The following is a 20,625-nucleotide window of genomic DNA, read 5'->3' on the forward strand; positions in this document are numbered from 1 at the left end:
TTGAGTCAATAGCCTGAAATATACAGATTTTCGATTTCATAAGAGCATACTAATCGAAATATATTTTGTAGAACACCTATAGACAGGCAACCTTTCGGCAAAGCTCTAAACTTTAGAGTTGGTTAATGCCTCATTGCCAATGAGCCTTCTATCACGTTTATCCACTGAATCCAAAACAGCAAGCTGATATTTGGTGGAGCCATCCCACAAATGGGAAGAGTATTCCATAAACGATCGAACTTGAGCTTGATCTGAGAAACCACGTCAGATTTAATCAGACTCATATACTATTATAATAACTTTCGTCGGATACCTTTAGTTTTAATGTTCTTTAATAATTCATTACCGTAAATCTGCTAATGAATTATTATTACAAATGTGCTATTAGAACGCAAAACGTATAATTTGTACAAAATAATACGTGTCGTGTATATTTTATTTATTAAGCCTATTAAAGGTTTTTGTTACGAATTTACATTGCAAAAGCTATATTTCTCCCCCAAAAACAACAAAACTGTTATTGTTTATAGGAATATGTAAATACGTGATAGTAGTCGACAATGGAATGATATTTTAGTGCGCGGTGTGAAAATACAAGCAGGGCCTCGGTGATATATTATAATAGAAAAGAAATATTCTCTGAAAACTTTTGTCTGTTTATTTAGAGGGAACGTTTTTTTATTTTTAAAATCATTGGTTTAATTTAGGATGTAATGGAGAATTAGACACATTGAGTATGTGAGTCAATGGTGCTCAATGGTACTCAATGTGATATTTTATATCCACTAGAGGTATATTGAATAGTATGTGACGCCCGCGGTTTTGTCCGCGTGACATTCAGTTTTTCACAATGCTGGGTCACCATTCCAGCACTTTGGGACCCCAACGTCCATCGGCTCTTCGAACTATGTGCCCCGCCTATTGTTCAGCTTCGCAACTCGTACTCGGCAGTACTTAACTAAAATAGCACGTTGTAGTAGCATTATACTTAAAGGCTAATAAGGACGAAAAATTAGAATAAATATAAATAGTATGCTCTAAAATATTACTAATAGTATTTCAGGCTTGAAGAATTTTGAAATCTGATTAAAGCCCAGAGACAAACTCTTCAGCTATTTACCCTTGTACACAGTAAAATATAACATTGTAAAAACAACAAGTCGCCTGGAAATTAGAGCCATTGTGATAATGAAACGGACTCAAACGCGTATGCACAATGGGGGCTGATTTGTTAGAAGGTTAGCAACACGCCGCGCATGGTCGGGTACCACACGTAACGTGCCATTGTCCATGAAGCCTTTGCATTCAGGGGGTAAACTTTTTGTTTGTCGTATCAGCTTGTATTTTACCCCATTGCTGGTACAGGGTTATGTTTGTTTGTGTATTTATGTCTCTGTTTTTGAAATTTCTGTGATTTTCTTGCTTTGACTGTGTACTCGTAGGTACTACAACAATTAGATTCCGATGAATTGAGAACAGAAACATAGATTATTTTTTTTTTTAATTACGTTAAAATAGTGTTGGATCAACTGATTGGTACCTACTTTGCACGAAATTTAATAAATTCACCTTTATCGGTATTTATAATATATTATAGTATAGTACACAATAGGTATGAAGTAACTTAATGCGGATAAATAATTAGGAGAGAGATATATATATTATTAAGGGGGATTACAAAAAAATATGTATTTAAAAAAATAGTATTCGAACTGGTGCATATACATATATCTTTATTTAGTTAACATGTCACTACACAAATGCCATATATCTGGTTCATACAGAACATGTCCACGCGGTTTACGTTATTCTAACGTAATTGTATTATTTATGTTGACATTTTTCCCCATACTATATAAAAGATTTATTATAAAATATTCAATGAAGTCGGTTTATAAAGTATTTCTCGCCTGAACTTTAGTCTGATGACGTGTTTTTGTGTTAAATGGTGTCACAGGGTCTAAAAGGCCGCTGAAGTTTAACTTTACTTACCATTTGGATTTTTTACGCAACTAGCCCTTTGTATTACGTGGAGGCATCCGAAATCTAAGCCACTGAAGTGTCAAATCTAGGACAACGAAGCGCGGGTGATGGAATACATGAAATTATTTTTTACTAATGCCACTAGGTCTGTAAGACCCCATGCAACCAGTTAAAGGTGGGTGGTAAACGCGATTTCTCTCTCTATTAATTAACCCTCGATTAGACAGTGAATCAGTTGATTGCGAATGCCGATTCCTCCCCGTATTTTCCACTTTAACCGTACGTCCATTTTCATTTTCATTGTCCAGGTCAAAAAAGGTTTAATCTTCGCAAAGTCAATGGAACGTAAATGCAATTTTGGCGGTGAAAAAGGACAACCCAGCATCGTTAGTGCGCGGCCCGCCCGAAAATATTTTTTAATTTTCCTTCCTATGTTTTTAGTTTCATCCATTATACCTTTCATGGCTGTTTTTTGGTAAATATTTTTTTTTACGTTACAGCATCAGAAATGTCATTATCGTCGGTTCTTCGTCGTTTGCTGAAATTCAATTCATGAGTTTTCCCCTTAACCCCCTCGCCTATACTCAAATTCAAAAGTCAAACTCAAAATTCATTTATTTCAAGGCTTAGTTTACAAGAACTTTCAAAACTTCAAGTTATATCGTGACTTAATGGTGATTGACAGCCACTGGAGCAACAAGGAGTTAGAGAAGAATCCCTGTTTACTTATTCTTCATTCTTCCTAATAATCGGCTGATAACCACAAGTAGCTATCCAGCACAAAAATTGTAAAAGCATACACAGCTTAAGTCGTTGAATCTATACTAATATCATGAAGCAGAAGAGTTTGTTTGTTTGTTTGATTGAGCGCGCTAATCTCAGGAACTACTGATCCGATTTAAGAAATTCTTCCAGTGTTAGGTAGCCCATTTATCGAGGAAGGCTATATGCTATATATCATCACCGTATTTTTACAGGAACGGAAACCACGCGACATCAGCTAGTTAATAATAATCCTTCTAACATTTTATCAAAATCATATTAATTTATTAAACAAAGTTCTGATAGAACAAAGATGACATTTACTTAGCTCTTAATATCTAAGCTTTTAAGTGAATAAGCTTCGTATAAAAGGATTTCAGTTCTTAAACCTAACGTAAGCCGTTCCAAATTTAATTACTAGATTATAAGTTATCAAAACTTATTCAAACTTTATGCTAGTTAAGATTTTGATTCTCTTATGCGCTCTGTGAGGATTTAGGTACTCTATTAGCCATTATTCGCACGAGAGTTTTATTAACAGACGTTAAAAAGCGTTCCAGTATAGTGTGAAGATAAATGAAAGTCTATTTCTAATGCCCAAAATTGAAAATGCAACAGCTCAAAAAAAACGTCGCGTTTTAAAACCGTTGTCGTGTGAACGTTGCGCTTTTTTAGACGCTTACACATTCTCTATGTCGTTGGTGCATTAGTTAGATTGCAACTATGGATCATGAAGTCTTAGGTTTGACTCCTGGGATGATGAAAAATTATGGGTTTTTATTTCAACCTTTTGGTTGAAAATCTCAGTTAGTTTAAAGTAGCGTCGTCGGGTTACTAAAACCCGTGCATCGGATAGCATCTAAACTTTTAGCCTCGGTGCTATCCGATTAATCAATACCAATTTTGTAATTAAAGAATTCTCAACAGTTACTCATTATATGAAGAAGGAAAATTCAGTAAGCCAAACAAAGATCTGGAACCTAGGACTTTGTGCGTCATCATTAAGAACCCATATTTGGGTCACTGTTAAGGACGAGTCTCCTCTCAGAATGAGAGGGGTTAGGCCTTTTAGTCCACCACGCTGGCCAAATGCGGATTGGCAGACTTTACACAAATAGATAATTAAATTACATTATGCAATAAATAATAAAATTGTACAAATATTTCAATAGGCCTACGTTACAGTTGTATTAACATCTTTACTTTACTACTTTTTTCATGGTCCACTACACGGCCAGGTCTCCATTCTTATTGGAGAAAGGGTTTGCTTAGCGATAGGTAGGTCGGATAGGTACGTAGGTACCTATCCGACCTACCTATCGCTAAGCCTACCTATCGCCAAGCCGCATTCAAACATCTTGGTGGGTGCATTGCTGCTCGATTGGCATGATAATAATCGGAACCGACGGCTGAGTGTACTCTCAGACACCAACATCCCAACTGTGGGTTGAAAATTTGCAAGAAGAAATAAATCCTTAAAAAAAATCGGTGTCTGTAAAGTCGGTTTACTGACGATAGTTGAACGTGACAATGACATAAGAAAATACTGATGGAATGGTTGCATTTTTTAAAAGAAAATGTTCGTTTTTCTAAAATATTGCTAACAATATTCATAGAACAGTTCTACGCCATATCTGTCGTAGAACAAATGGCCACTGGGGCAGACGTGTTCTGGAGTGGAAACCGCGTACAAGCAAACGCAGTGTAGGACGCCCTCCAGCTAGATGGTCCGACGACATCAAGAAGGTAGTGGGAAGTGGCTGGGTGAGGAAGGCGGAGGATCGTGTGTGGTGGCGCGCTCTTGGAAAGGCCTATGTCCAGCAGTGGACGAATACAGGCTGTTGATTGAATCTTCATACACCAGAATACACTTTATTTCTTGTAAAAAAAGTTGGCAACCCTAGAGCGAGGGAACGACGCATAACGTCATCTTTTTTCGAGTGTACAGCCAGCTCCATCGAATTATAAGACGTTGTCACGCCAAACAAAATTAATGACATATTGACCTAGGATGACTTAGGACTTCGTGATTCGAAACTATCCACTAGACCAATATTATATTACGGTTTTATGCAAACGCAGCTTGCAAGTTTTCTTTCGTATATTCAAATAGTGGAATAAGGCGTTATCCCTCACTGTGATCATCGTACGCGGCTTCAGTATTGAAATAGTTTCGTTTGAAATGTCAACGCCATTTCGATGGAATTGGAAATCGTAGACGTGACTATAATGCTTACCATTTGTTTTCATTCCATCGGCTGATATACGTTGAGTTTGTGCCTTAAATCTATGATAAAGATCACATACGATTTTCTTTCTTGTATTTGTGCTTGGCGATATTTAACATTTTGTTTTTGTTACAGTGTTTTCTTACAATTTTTTTTTTGGTTACATTCAACGAAACAAGCAGATTGGCTAACCGATGAATAGTGGAAAAATTTTGGAAATCCCAAGAATTCAAGTCAATAATTTAGCTGTGTTTTTCAGATAGCATGGGTACGGTGGTCGGTGACAGTATGATAGCCTGTATGCCGTTTATAATGCGAACTAATATCGTGAATCGAAGCAAACTTTTAAGAGTGTAACGAACTGTCACCGTACTCATGCTATTTGAAAAACATTTTAATAATTAATGATATTTATCTCTTGATATAGGATTATGGTGTACATAAGTAATAGAGAAAAGGAAATGAAATTAACGAATAACATAACAGAAACAAAATAGTTAAATTTAAGTACAAAATACTGAGATATATCTTCTTTAGTATATACAATCCGATACATCGATACATAAAATAGATACAGAGCTAAGGATCAATCTAGTCCCTGCCTTTGTTTTTTTACTTCTCATATAATCCCTTTACTTCAACGCAAACTTAAAGATGAGTATTTTATATACTAGTTTCAAGAATCAAATTAATTCCAGGTTCGGACAATTTGTTACATTCTTGTGAATAGACAACCAATACCAAAATATAGATAGGTACATACACAACTAGGTTTGAGAAATAAGGGTAACTTGATATTATTATTTTCAGGGATGATTGATTTAGTGTTTCTCGTGTACTCGATCCTACGATTTTCTTCGTTCCGTGACATGTTCCAGCGTAATGTTATGTATTTGGAAAAAAGTTATTGTAGTAAAACCTTATTAGGTCAACGAAAATATATAATCCTATACGTTATATAGTTATGTAACGATAATTTGTTCCACTATAGCGTTTTCATCGCATTACTTTGATCTTTGTAGACATTCTTAAATTAATAGGTACTTACTTATTTCCGTAGTTTTAATTCCAATATATCGAAAAATATTATTTATTTGTACATACTTAATAGTTTTTCTACTTATGAAAATCTCTTTGTACTCGTATAAAGTGGTGAAATGACAGACAAAGAGTTTAAAACTATATGTAAGTTTGGTGTGTAAAAACACGTGTTTTTGCCGCTCTTTCTGCCAACTGTCTACTTTCAAATACATGTCTTTACCGCATCGAAAGCCAAACAGACTACAAATCATCATTCATCATCATCATCATCATCTCCTTACCCTTATCCCACTTAAGTGGGGTCGGTAAAATATGTCAATCTTTTCCATTCGTCTCTATTACTCGTCAACTCATCATCCACTCCTTTTACACACATGTCCTCTTTCACACAATCCAACCATCCCTTCTTTGGCCTTCCTCTCCTCTTATGTCCTTCCACTTGCACATTCAACATTTTTCTAGTAATGATCATCAAGTATCTACATCAAGTATCAAGTAGTACATTTTTCTAGTAATCATCAGTACAAATCATCATTATCAACCCATATTCGGCTCACTGAGCTCGAGTCTCTTCTCAGAATGAGAGGGGTTAGGCCAAATAGTCCACCACGCTGGCACAATGCGGATTGGCAGACTTCACACACGCAGATAATTAAGAAAATTCTCTGGTATGCAGGTTTCCTCACGATGTTTTCCTTCACCGTTTGAGACACGTGATATTTAAATTTCTTAAAATGCATTTAACTGAAAAGTTGGAGGTGCATGCCCCGGACCGGATTCGAACTCACACCCTCCGGAATCGGAGGCAGAGGTCAAATCTACTGGGCTATCACGGCGTCAGACTACAAATAATATAATATATAAACTATAATAACAAGAAAATATTAATCTTCGACATATTCGATTTGGATACCTTTGCAGTATCTACGTATTCTAAACTGCTTTGATAGCTTATTTGATTCAAAGATTAAATCGTCTAGACAATTTATGAGATAAACGATTGGAATTGGGAAAAAAAATCATTATAAGTTACGACTGTTTGAGTATACAACCGTTTCAATCGTTTGCAATCCTCAATATCAAATAAGAATGATTAAATTAGTAAATTTCTATACAGTTAGTTGGATCACTTTGCTATCATTATGAAAAAATATAGAGAAAATCTATGCTTATAATAAAACTAGTCGAATTTATTCGCCATTTGAGATTTTACTTATACCATTTGTAACACCAAACGTTACCGTGGACCATAACGGACGCCAGCGCCATCCAAAATCTATACTTATAAAACGAATTCTACATTCTGTATATTGAAGATATTTTGAAAATTTTTGTTGTGGACCATATAATCGATACTGAAGCTAAAATATTTTTTTTCGGTTTTTTGTCTGTCTGTCTGTCCGTGTTTTTTTTGTTATTCAGGCATCACGATGAAACTGCTGAATGAATTCAAATGAAACTTGAATACTTTTTATTGCAAAAATAAAATAAGAAGGAGGTGAATTAGGGTTTGAAAATTTGTATCGAAAGTCCTTCATTTTTAGAGTTACAGTTTTAAAAGTTTGTTCATTAATCATAAAAAAATACGAAATATAATGGGATTTAAAAACACTAAAGTGGTGAAATAGGGCTTGAAAGTTTACATTGATTTCCACGCGGAAGTCGCGGGTGTCCGCTAGTTTAATAATAAATAATAGTCATAAACCCATATCAACCCATATTCGGCTCACTGCTGAGATCGAGTCTCCTCTCAGAATGAGAGGGATTAGGCCAATAGTCCACCACGCTGGCCCAATGAGGATTGGCACACACGCAGAGAATTAAGATAATTCTCTGGTATGCAGGTTTCCTCACGATGTTTTCCTTCACCGATTGAGACACGTGATATTTAATTTCTTAAAATGCACACAACTGAAAAGTTGGAGGTGCATGCCCCGGACCGGATTCGAACCCACACCCTTCGGAATCGGAGGCAGAGGTCATATCCAATGGGCTATCACGGCTAATAAATAATAATAAAATTAATAAAAACGAATATTTTTCATGAACATATAAAACAAAAAAATAATAAAACACAACAATTTTATAAGTCTACTGTAACGTAACGGGAATGAGTCCGGAACGAGGATACAAATTGAATTTTACACATCGGTGTAGCTCCGCCGGAATTAAACGTACAGAATTGGACGAAGCAATCGCTGTTACAAAAGAGTGGGCCCGAATGAAACGTTTAACAGATGCAGATAAAAGCGTCACTAACTTTCGCTTTAATTTATAACTTCAGCACTCGTTAAGATTTAATTCGTTAGATATGGCGCGTTACGAAAAAAAACAAGAGCGACAATTTTATGTTTTCATCGTCATTCGTCATCATGGATTTTTTATTTATTTACATAAAAAAAGAAATAGAGACATATTATGAATACAAAAGGTGACCTTATCGCTAACTATCAGAATTGTATAGTAGCAAGAATCTCTTTCGAGTCGGAGAAATCGTGCCATATGTTACGGGACACGGCCCATCACGAGCGTCGAGATTCAATGACTCATCTGTCCGAGGTTCAATGACTCATCTGTACGTCAGTAGTTAGGATTTGAAATTTGTGTAAAATTTCTGAAAAGCGTCACTAACTTTTGCTTTAGTTTATAACTTCAGCACTCGTTAAGATTTAATTCGTTAGTTATGGCGCGTTACGGAACAAAACAAGAGCGACAATTTTATGTTTTCATAATCGTCATGACTTTTTTATTTATTTACTTGTACACCGAAATTACATAAAAAAAGAAATGGAGACATATTATGAAGAAAGCAGAATACAAAAGGCGGCCTTATCGCTAACTATCAGAATTATATAGTAGTCGGACAAGTCGTGCCATACGTTACGGGACACGGCCTTTTTATACGAGCATCGAGATTCAATGACTAATCTGTCCGAGGTAGTCTACGTCAGTAGATAGGTTCTGGAATTTGTGACTGTGGCGGAGTCCAAGTAGAGCTAGCGGATTCCGTACACTCCGTCACAGAATATTTATAACGACAACACATCAGATCTCACTATCGTAGAAGACGAGATTTGAGGTTTTTCGCCACATTGCCTCATTGTTACTTAAAGTTAGCCCCAATACTTTTTGATTCTGATTGAAATTAAAAGAAGGAACCTAAAAGAAGAAGGAAAATAGGGAAACCAAAAAGAATTGTTGAATTCTAAGCAGAAAATGGAACTTTCGATTTAGCAACACTACGTAGTTCGCGGCGTGAGGCTTGTTATCTGCTAACAAAGGCCAAATTAGTAATTACTATGCAAATCGGTAATTTGCGCGCTCTACTCTGATGATGTTGTTGATTGTCTACTACATAGCTACTAATTGTATGGACATTAATTTGATCGCTTCAGCTTCTAAGACAAATACATTAATATGAGACACATGATTGCAATACCGCAAATGGCGTTGTCCGACAAATTAATGAAATTTAAGTGTCATATTTTTTTTTTTGAGAAAGAGTATTATTATCCTCTTTCTCAAAAAAAAAAATATGACCCTCCCTATTATCTTATATATAAATAATATATATAAGATACTAGGGAACTTAAGCTAACTTATTTTTTGGCACTGCGACTTTGTAAAAGGAACAATTATGAAACTATATGCTTATATAAAAGTAGGTATATGGTGTTTACCTCAATAAATCAATTTTTTTATTTTTTCTGGCTAATCTCTGACCCGATTTTGACAGGACTTCCACTGGGAGATAGCTTATGTAATAAGAAATACCAATCACTATATTTTATCCCCGTATACTCCAAATTTTGTCTTCCGTACTTACCCATGGCAGCAGCATTGTTTGACAAACTTTCAGCCTTCATAAAATGAGATGTCTTAGTCTATGTTACCATATAGTTCTTTATTCTTTACAAGTTAGCTCTTGACTACAATCTCACCTGATGGTAAGTGATGATACAGTCTAAGATGGAAGCGGGCTAACTTGTTAGGAGGAGGATGAAATCCACACCCCTTTCGATTTCTACACGACATTGTACCAGAACTCTAAATCGCTTGGCTTTTTCCGGTAGGGTGGTAACTAGCCACGGCCGAGGGCTCCTACCAGCCAAACCTGGACCAATTAAAAAAATCTCAATCTGCCCAGCCGAGAATCGAACCCAGGACCTCCGTTTTGTCAATCCACCGCGCATACTACTGCGCCACGGAGGCCACCATATAGTCTTAGTCTATGTAATTTCCTTAAAGGCTTAGTTACTTTGTACTTTCGTCATAAACCCATATTCGTCTCACTGCTGAGCTCGAGTCTCCTCCACGCTGGCCCAATGCGGATTGGCAGACTTCACACTCGCAGAGAATTAAGATAATTCTCTGGTATGCACGTTTCCTCACAATGTTTTCTTTTACCAATTGAGACACGTGATATTTAATTTCTTATAATGCACACAACTGAAAAGTTGTGTGCATTTTAGTAGTGAAGTTGCATGCCCCGAGCCGGATTCGAACCCACACCCTCCGGAATCGGAGGCAGAGGTCATATCCACTGGGCTATCACGGCTCACTTTGTACTTTGTACTTTATGGAAACAAAAAGCTATGAAAAATACGAAAATAGTAACGATGTTAAACGTCAAAGTTAATACAGGGCATGTCAATTTCTGGAATATATTTTTTGGTAGACTCATCTAGAATATTGTGATGAGGATTGAAAATTATTTACATCACGTTTTCAATATTTTCCGAACGGTATTATTCGGTTCATAAATTCTATGGCTCGTGAGTAATAAGCTCGCCTCCGTGTCAGAATTGTCGACAGCATACATTATTATGTGCTCTGATATACGTAAATGTATTGTTGGATATGACAACAATATTTTTTTATACGTAAATAATTCTAAATTGTATCTAGAGTAAATTGAAAGTGTTGTGTATGTTTCTTGCATTTGTTTACTTACACTTTGTTTTTTTTTTTATTTTCACGATGTTTATAAAATAAACAATCAAATAAAAAATCTATACCTCTAGTTTCCGGGCTATGAGTGCAAACGAACGGTGGTCAGGGCTACAGAGTGACGGACCTCCTCACAATACACACTATCTTGAGGATTACTGCCTTCTGTATCCGACCTTTGATCCAACCTTACACTGTTTAAGCTATGGACCTGTTTTGCACCCAAATTCACGAACAAAAAAGTCTTGTCGTTTTTTGAGGGGGACGAGGTAAACTCACACAGAAAATAATTAACACCATTAAATATAAACTGTATCCTTAAACTACACACAACTATAAACACGACTCGCAATACACACACGCGTATTTTTTACACAGACTAACAAACACATCGCTTAGACTATCCACAGAACATATACACAGAGTATTCGATTTCTTGATCGATTTTTGTTCAATTGAAGAATCAATTATTTTTATTACAAATTTGATAAAATTAAGGTAGAAATACTTACAAATGAAACGTTACTCCATCTTTTACTAAACTACAAGTTTTTGGCAGTTTTTTAGGCCATTCACCTACACAAACCGGCATTTTTAGGGAGCTCTTTATACGACGAAAACGATTACAACAATGAAACATCGATTCTATAGCAACAGTTTTTATAAACGCGTTAGATCATTGATTTTTGATCTTTGCCAGAGGGGTAACTGATATCGAGGCAGGTCCTGTTATTAATGGTCGAAGGATCCAACAGCAAAGTGAAATCTCTATGCGGTGTCGAATCTAGAAAAGAAGAGAACATTATTTAAATTTTACAGGTAAGTTATGTTATGGTTGATGTTTTATGTTTTAAATGTATGTATAGTTAAATACAGTATATTCAGAAACAAATTATATTAAAATAACTAACATAACTAGAATTATTTACTTTACGTTTACTGATTTTTCTACATTACTCTACAATACTTACTTATTACTTATTGTGAGAAATAACATTTTAGATGCATTCAATAATTGAAAGTTTTCTCTTAACTTTTTGCATATACTGTTAAATTATAAGAAGCGACACTTGTATGTGGCGCAACTGAAAATTTTTACTCCTACCCGCTAACATTTTATCGTTAATTATTATTAATTTATCGTAAGTTTTAATATTTTTCAAGATGAATATATGTAGATTGTAAAACTTGGGCACGAGGAATAATGACTCACTGTAATACAGTTTTATACTAGTACAGGAGTAGTTTGTACCTAGGCTTCACACATCTTTATATTGCAATAAAAAATGTACTCACTACCTATTTAGCTAATATACTGTTAAATATAATATGTACATGTAAACATTCATCTTTATTAATATTAGTAAAGATTTAGCTCAAGGTACATATTATTAACTGTAACACTTTTGTACAAGAAATAAATAATCAATTTCTCCCGCTGCGGGACATTTGAGTGCCCAAGCAACCGTTGGTCAGGGCTTCACAGTGAGGAACCTCAAAATACGCGCCATCTCAAGAAGCACTGCCTTCTGTATCCGAACCTTAAAATACAATACAAAAATATAATAAGCAAAAGCTTCATAAGGTGTTGGTTGAAGTTTTTTTCTCTATATGACCATTAATCGAAACTACTATCGGAACAATAATAGTTAACTCTACATTATACTTCGCATCTCTCCCGAAGATGATTAGGTTTACTAAGCAGCATGTGGCAGATTATGCTGTCCTTATCACACTTTTAAAGATTCCTATTCGATAAAAAGAATCTTTATTTAACACTGGTAACACCTCCCCATTTGCGCTCCCACGCCGACCGGTGACCATTACTGTCATTACGGGATTTTGTGTTGTCCAAGTTACACGTCGTTTTGCTCCGTCTCGTCCAACATCAAAATACAGAAAGCGATCAAGTGATATAGTGAAAAAAGTTCTAAAAACGTAAGTAGAAGGAAAATAATCATCTCCATATCTTTTTCTTCGGAAGGATCATCGAAGGAAGATTATTTGTATACACCGACACAACTTACTAGGAATGGCAAGGTAAGACCATTTTTCATTTAAGCTTACCCACTAAGTAAAATAAAAAAGTATATGGAGTTTATATCTCGAAATTTATTGTGTGCCTATGGTATAATGAAAATATGGATGTAACATTCCGACGTACCGGCATTTATTGCGTATGCATAAAATAATGTTCTTAGTATTTTAACATACTTATCCCGACGTAAACCGTGTGTGGAAATTATGTACCGGCACATATTGCATAATAAGGATAAAATATTGTTCTTAGTATTTTAACATACTTATCCCGACGTAAACCGTGTGTGGAAATTATGTACCTACCGGCATATATTGCATAATAAGGATGAAATATTGTTCTTAGTATTTTAACATACTTATCCCGACGTAAACCGTGTGTGAAAATTATGTACCTACCGGCATATATTGCATAATAAGGATGAAATATTGTTCTTAGTATTTTAACATACTTATCCCGACGTAAACCGTGTGTGGAAATTATGTACCTACCGGCATATATAGCATAATAAGGATGAAATATTGTTCTTAGTATTTTAACATACTTATCCCGACGTAAACCGTGTGTGGAAATTATGTACCTACCGGCATATATTGCATAATAAGAATGAAATATCGTTCTTAGTATTTTAACATACTTATCCCGACGTATAACGTGTGTGGAAATTTTATCCCGGCATTTATTGCGTGTGGATAATATAGGTATAATTCCGACGCATTGCGTGTGTGAATTATTATATTATTATTATTGCATAATAAGAATCAAATATTGTTCTTAGTATTTTAACATACTTATCCCGACGTATAACGTGTGTGGAAGTTTTATCCCGGCATTTATTGCGTGTGGATAATATAGGTATAATTCCGACGCATTGCGTGTGTGAATTATCATCTTGAACAATATAAACTATTTACCTACCTACACAATTTAAAATTATAAAGGTTAATAGACAATTACCCAATGTAATTGGTTATTATTTCGCCGAAGACAAGACGACATAGAAGAAGATTTAGATCCTGATATTTTACAGCTGGTTGTTGTTGTTGTACAAACCTCATATGGAGAAATTTTACAAAAGATTTAGCTACATGATGGAAAAATATACTAACTAACGGGTTACCTAAGGACGAATGATTGGACCTATTAAAACATTATTTACCAGCTTAAAACTGCATAATTATACGAAAGCTCCTTTAATAAACCCTGAAATTTAAATCGCCTTTTAAAAAATTCTGAGTGACGCAAATCGATTTCGTTACTCTGTGACTCTCATTATAGAGATTTCATAACAATGAGGTTTGATAAAAATACAAATTACGGCAATTTATTTGGGTCAAATTTTGTCAGAACATCAAAAATCATCTAAGGCCTTGTTAACATCAGCGTCGGAATTGGAACTTGAGATTCTCGCGCATCCAACTAGTTCAGCTCGTAATCCTGGAGCTTTAAACGCACGGGGGGCACCGCAGGCACCAGCCGCCGAGCCGCGAGGGTACCCTACGGTGTACCATGCTCGACGCCCACCTCCGCCGCCGGCACGAGCGCCCGCGCCGCGTGATTTCTATCGCCGACAAACAACTCTCGAAGCTTGTGCAAGAAAAAATTACCGTCTGCTGACAGACTTCAGTATTTCTGCAAGGAATGGCATAATACGAATGCTAAAATTATTTTGGATTGGAAATCATTAAAGGTTAAGAAATTCCTATAGCACTCTATATCAAACAAAAACATTCAAAAATAGAGTAAAAGATGCTTAATTTTTACTACCACTTGCAAAGAGTGATAAAATATATTTCCGCCTTATATGGAACAACTATCTATTTGAAATCCATTTTTTACTTGCATTACTAAAACCTAAGATCGTTATTTGTCAGTGAATTATCTACACGATTTTTTATGCATCGGAAAGGCGTTTTATAGTTTGACCTTTTAAAATTAGTTTCTAAAACAATGATATTAAAAGTCAAATGTACCCATAAAACGGGACAAGTGCGAGTTCGAGTTCGAAATCGAGTGAAACGCGCGGTTCCAAACTATGTTAATTCATTTATTAATTATCATGTTTATAAAAACTGACTGACTGAAATTGTACCTAATTATATAATTTTCAGGCTCATTTGTTTCGTTAAATATTTATCTACACCTGATTTATTTTTGATTCAGGACTGTCTACCAATAATATATCAACTTTTCCCGACAGCAAGAAAAAGCGTATAGAATTATGTACAAACAACAAAACATTGTATATGTATTTATTTGAGGTTGTAGGAAGTTCATTTATATATAAGGAATATTTCATTTTGGTTTATAGCGATGCATCATTATCAGGTGCATCCTGCAAAAAAAAAAAAAAAAAAGTTCACTAGGTACCACTGTCTACAAATAGTGGTCTACAAAACTATGTTCTCACATAAATACTCTTCAACTCCTTGCAGCTTTTTATAGTCTTTAAATTTATACGTATTTTTACATCTTAGCAATTGCGACATTTTATTAAGAATGGATAATATTACGGCAATTACCTATATTAAAAAAAAAAGTGCGGCATAAAGTACTCACATTTAAATAAAATCTTACATGATATAATGGTGCGAAAAACACAACTTACACATATTTGCATCTTATCAATGTAGCCGCAGATTTTGAATCTCATTAATTTTTCAATACAGAGACTTAGTGGAAACTGCTGTCTAAGCTTTTTACCGATTTCCAAAAAGAAAGCAGGTTCTATGTTCGGCTGTATGTATGTTGTTTTGTTAAATTATGGTAATCTTGAATTTAATTTATCAAATTTAAAATTGGTTTAGCAAACAAAACCACAAATATCAAGAGACGCTTCACGAAAACTAGACCTAAATTCAGAAATTATTGTAGCGTTGATATTTCGATGGGAAAAGTCGTCTTTTTTCTACCATTCCTCCGATCAGTTTAATATCTAAATGAGACGTTCATTGTTGTTTTGCTATACTGGCCCACTCAACCCTTGTTTACCTGGTATAACCTGGTGGTTTTTGAAGTGATTTGAAGTTATTTTCAGCCTAATAAATATCTGTTAAAATACTTAAAATTGTCTTCCTTTCTATTATTTATACTTATAAAATCATGGTGGCTCTTTTGCAAAGACAAACAATATAATTATTGTGACGCTAATACGACACAATTCATCGAATTTTTTACAAATAAATAAATAAATAAAAATTAAAAATAAAAAACAAAATTGTGCGGCAGGTATATATAGTACGTCAAACAGCTTTCCACTCTGCTAAGTCGGAAATCACTCGCCGTGACACAGTTAAATGATATTTTAAAGGCGTTGTTCGTAAAAAAAAAAAAAAAAAAACCCAAAAGTATGTCCAGGTCTGTGCATTAAAACATACATTGAAAATACTTGGTCCAAGAAGATTTTCTTTTTATTAGTTACCCAAAATCGCATAAAAAGATATACTCCCAGACATTGTCTCATTGGATACAAGATTAGAAAAAATTGGTGTTGGTGTTAATTTATACAAGCGGTCATAGTACGCGACATGCACCAACATTAGCCGCGCACAGAGCAGGTGTTCATTTAGAAATTATTAGAAAAACTAATAATTTCGGTTCGGTTGGTCAAAATCGTCAAATGTTTTTCTTAAATATTATAATAAAGTCAAACTGATAATCAAATCAAACTAATTTTTAAAAGTTAAGCATAAAAAAAAAAAAAAAAAAAAAAAAAAAAAAAAGTAAAATAATGTTTTGTTTTTTAATAATCCTTGGTTAAACCTTTGAAGTGTTGATTTTTATTCAATTACTTATTTTAATATCAATTAATATTAATATTGTAATTATAGTAGTACCTATTACAATTGTTGTTGATCGCTATGATATTTGCATTTTTTCGATACTCTAAACATCTGCTTAGTAAACCTAATCATCTTCGGGAGAGATGCGAAGTATAATTAAGAATCAAACGAACTTACCTTGTGAAGTTTGATATCTAATTATACGAGCGTCTTGACCGAAGATGATTATACTCCCACCCTGTCCCTTCTTCTAAGCCCTAAAATCTATCGAAAAAATAAAACCTCTGAAAAATGACAGTAATGGTCACCGGTCGGCGTGGGAGCGCAAATGGGGAGGTGTTACCAGTGTTAAATAAAGATTCTTTTTATCGAATAGGAATCTTTAAAAGTGTGATAAGGACAGCATAATCTGCCACATGCTGCTTAGTAAACCTAATCATCTTCGGTCAAGACGCTCGTATAATTAGATATCAAACTTCACAAGGTAAGTTCGTTTGATTCTTAATTATTATCACTATTATTATACATAATCACAATAAAAATGTCATACAGTCAACTTTAGACAAAAATGCTTATAGTTTTAGACGAATAGTTGAAAACAGATGTTTAGATACATTGTAAAAGCAGTCTGAAAATCGCGTAGGCACAAATGACGTACGTAACATCGTAATTAGACAACGGGTAGGTACACTAGGTGTTGCGGCCGAAATTATCGCTCGAGATAACCCGTGTCATGTCAACGTCACTATAGCTGACACACTGTCGCATACTGGGCCATTTTGAACCCGAAATGACCCGGGGCGATGGCTTGTTAAACAACGTTAAACGGCCATGTTTATTTATGACGTGTAGGTACTTTGTCTCAATTAACTAGATGGCCTAATTAACAATATTATTCACGAGCATATTAATTATAACTATTTAATAAAAATTTAAAAATAGCCATCTGAAATTGCTGCGATGTTTGAACGAGATACTCGTATAATTAGATGGTGTGTATTTGTTATAATTATTTTATTTATTATAAATTTAAATTTAATATACTGTGTAATTCTTAGTTTTAATTAATATATTACAGTGTTTTGTATATTTTATGTATAACATTATTAAAAAGTTCATTATGCTGCTTTAAAAAAAAAAAAAACCAAATAAAGATATACTATTTAATTGTAAATCTAATAAATTAGTTTTATTTAAGTAGGCTCATTTAACAGGCATAATATATTGTAAAGTCCTGTAAAGTAAATTTGCCTGTTCTATGGGACTCTACTAGAGCTAATGGTGTTAAAAGAGTGTTAAATGTGTAAGGCCTCCGTGGCGCAGTGGTATGCGCGGTGGATTTACAAAACGGAGGTCCTGGCTTCGATCCCCGGCTGGGCCGATTGAGACTTTCTTAATTGGTCCAGGTCTGGCTGGTGGGAGGCTTCGGCCGTGGCTACCCCTACCGACAAAGACGTACCGCCAAGCGATAAAGCGTTCCGGTACGAAGTCGTGTAGAAACCGAAAGGAGTGTATTTTCATTCTTCTCCTAAGAAGTTAGCCCGCTTCCATCATTAGATTGCATCATCACTTACCATCAGGTGAGATTGTAGTCAAGGGCTAACTTGTAAAGAATAAAAAAAAATGTGAAAGGTTTACTTTAATCACATAGTGATCTATAGCGTGGCCATTATTCTCGCTGTGTTGTTAATAATCTGTTCTAAAAAGTGTTGTAGGTATGTTTTTATACTTATCGTTTATAAAACCAAACTAAGCTATTGATGTACCTATATGGAAGAACTATTTTTTACATTTTAAAATACAGAAGCTGATTCTGTTGAATTTACTTTATAGATATAGGCTAGCAAAATAATAATAAAAAAAGCTCGTTGTTTACTATGCGACAATACAATTACGAGTTTTAGCCGCTTTTGTTCGCCTCAGTTTTGACGCCCTAGTTACATATCTCTTTTATAAAATCTTTGCACTAGGCAGGTAAGAGATAATCACATTTTTCACAAAATTATAAATCCCCATTTGCGTTGATTCGTTGCTCTAAAATGTGCCTGAAATTAATTTCACTCATTGTCTCGTTCATGCTACGTGGCATTTTAAGCTCTTGGCTTTTAAGTGAAATATTACCCACATAATTATCGCATATTCTAGTTATTCTTAGCGACATAGTCTAGTTATTCGTAGCTACGCATTATTAACCGACTTCCAAAAAGGAGGAGGTTCTACATTCGGCTGTATGTATGTCCAGCGATATTTCCGTCATGTATGGAACGATTTTGAAAATTCTTTTTTTGTTTAGAAGGGGTGGTCCCATTTTTTTCATGTCACGATCTGATGATGGTACCCTCATTGCTGTTTTCTCCACAATTATGAGTTTTAGTTTATAGTTGTAGAATGTCCTTCTACATTCTACAATATTAATGTCATTAAGGTACTTTTTTTTTTTTATTCTTTACAAGTTAGCCCTTGACTACAATCTCACCTGATGGTAAGTGATGATGCAGTCTAAGATGGAAGCGGGCTAACTTGTTAGGAGGAGGATGAAAATCCACACTCCTTTCGGTTTCTACACGACATCGTACCGGAACGCTAAATCACTTGGCGGTACGTCTTTGTCGGTAGGGTGGTAACTAGCCACGGCCGAAGCCTGCCAGCCAAGACCAGCCAGACCAGCCAGACCTGGACCAATTAAGAAAACCTCAATCGGCCCAGCCGGGGATCGAACCCAGGACCTCCGTTTTAAATCCACCGCGCATACCACTGCGCCACGGAGGCCGTCAAATAAATACTTATTATGACTTTAAATACGAAAGGTAGGTGGCGCTGAAGTCATATAAATCTTTTAGTCATATTTCCTAGATTTCCTGTACCAACTATATTAACATTTCCACTTATTAAGTAAAAACCTATAGACGTATTAATACTGCCAAAACAAAGCTTGTTTTTATAGCAATAGCAATCCCGTCAATGTTTACACAAAGCCAAAACAGAAAGCAGTGTGCTCTTATCAAAAATACTTATCGGAAATATAAATCAATGGTAATCTTGTTTGCCAGAAGGGATCAAATGACTGTATTTTTTTCGTGTTATATAACTAAGAGCTGCGGAAGCGATCCCTGAACTTATCTTATGTTTTTCCCGTTTTATTTTTACATTGTCTCCATTCTGGTTTTGGATTGCTTAGATTTTTAGTATAATTGTTACGAGGGCCTACGAGTTCCATCTAACAAACTATATATACTAAACTATCTATACATTATTATAAACATTGTCTGTTATTTGCTGGTCAATGTCATGATTACAGATTTATAAGATACTGATTTGACTGAACCTAAAGATTCTATATTTAGCTTTATTATTAATTATTTAAACTCAGATTATTTACATTTTATAATTAATTTAAATATTATAATGATATTAATTTCATAATGTTAGACTAAGCCGTAAAACTATATAATTAAAAAGTAGTTGTAAGATACAGAAACCATTTTGAATTGTAAAACTGTTTGAGTCATAGTCGGTAATTTAATTTGTCGTCTGGTAGCCAGTCGAACGCGATCTTTGTTGGTGATAATCTCAGACCAATTATTGTATAGGACCTTCCTCGCTAGACGTTACTTTTCTGTCAAAGTATATGATCAACGATCTAATACGATTATAAAATCTGTCTCTATAGAATCGATGTTAAATAGTTGTAATCGTGTTCGTCGGTTAAAGAGCTCCGTAAAAATACCTTTTTGTGTAGTTGAATGGTGTAAAAATTCTAGTTTAGTTTAAGATATATACCAAATCTAAGCTCGTTTTCCTTAGAAAATGACAGACAGTTTTGTTCGTGACTATGAGTGCG

Source organism: Bicyclus anynana, chromosome 6 (assembly GCF_947172395.1).
Source record: "Bicyclus anynana chromosome 6, ilBicAnyn1.1, whole genome shotgun sequence".
In the NCBI taxonomy this organism is placed as follows: Eukaryota; Metazoa; Arthropoda; class Insecta; order Lepidoptera; family Nymphalidae; genus Bicyclus; species Bicyclus anynana.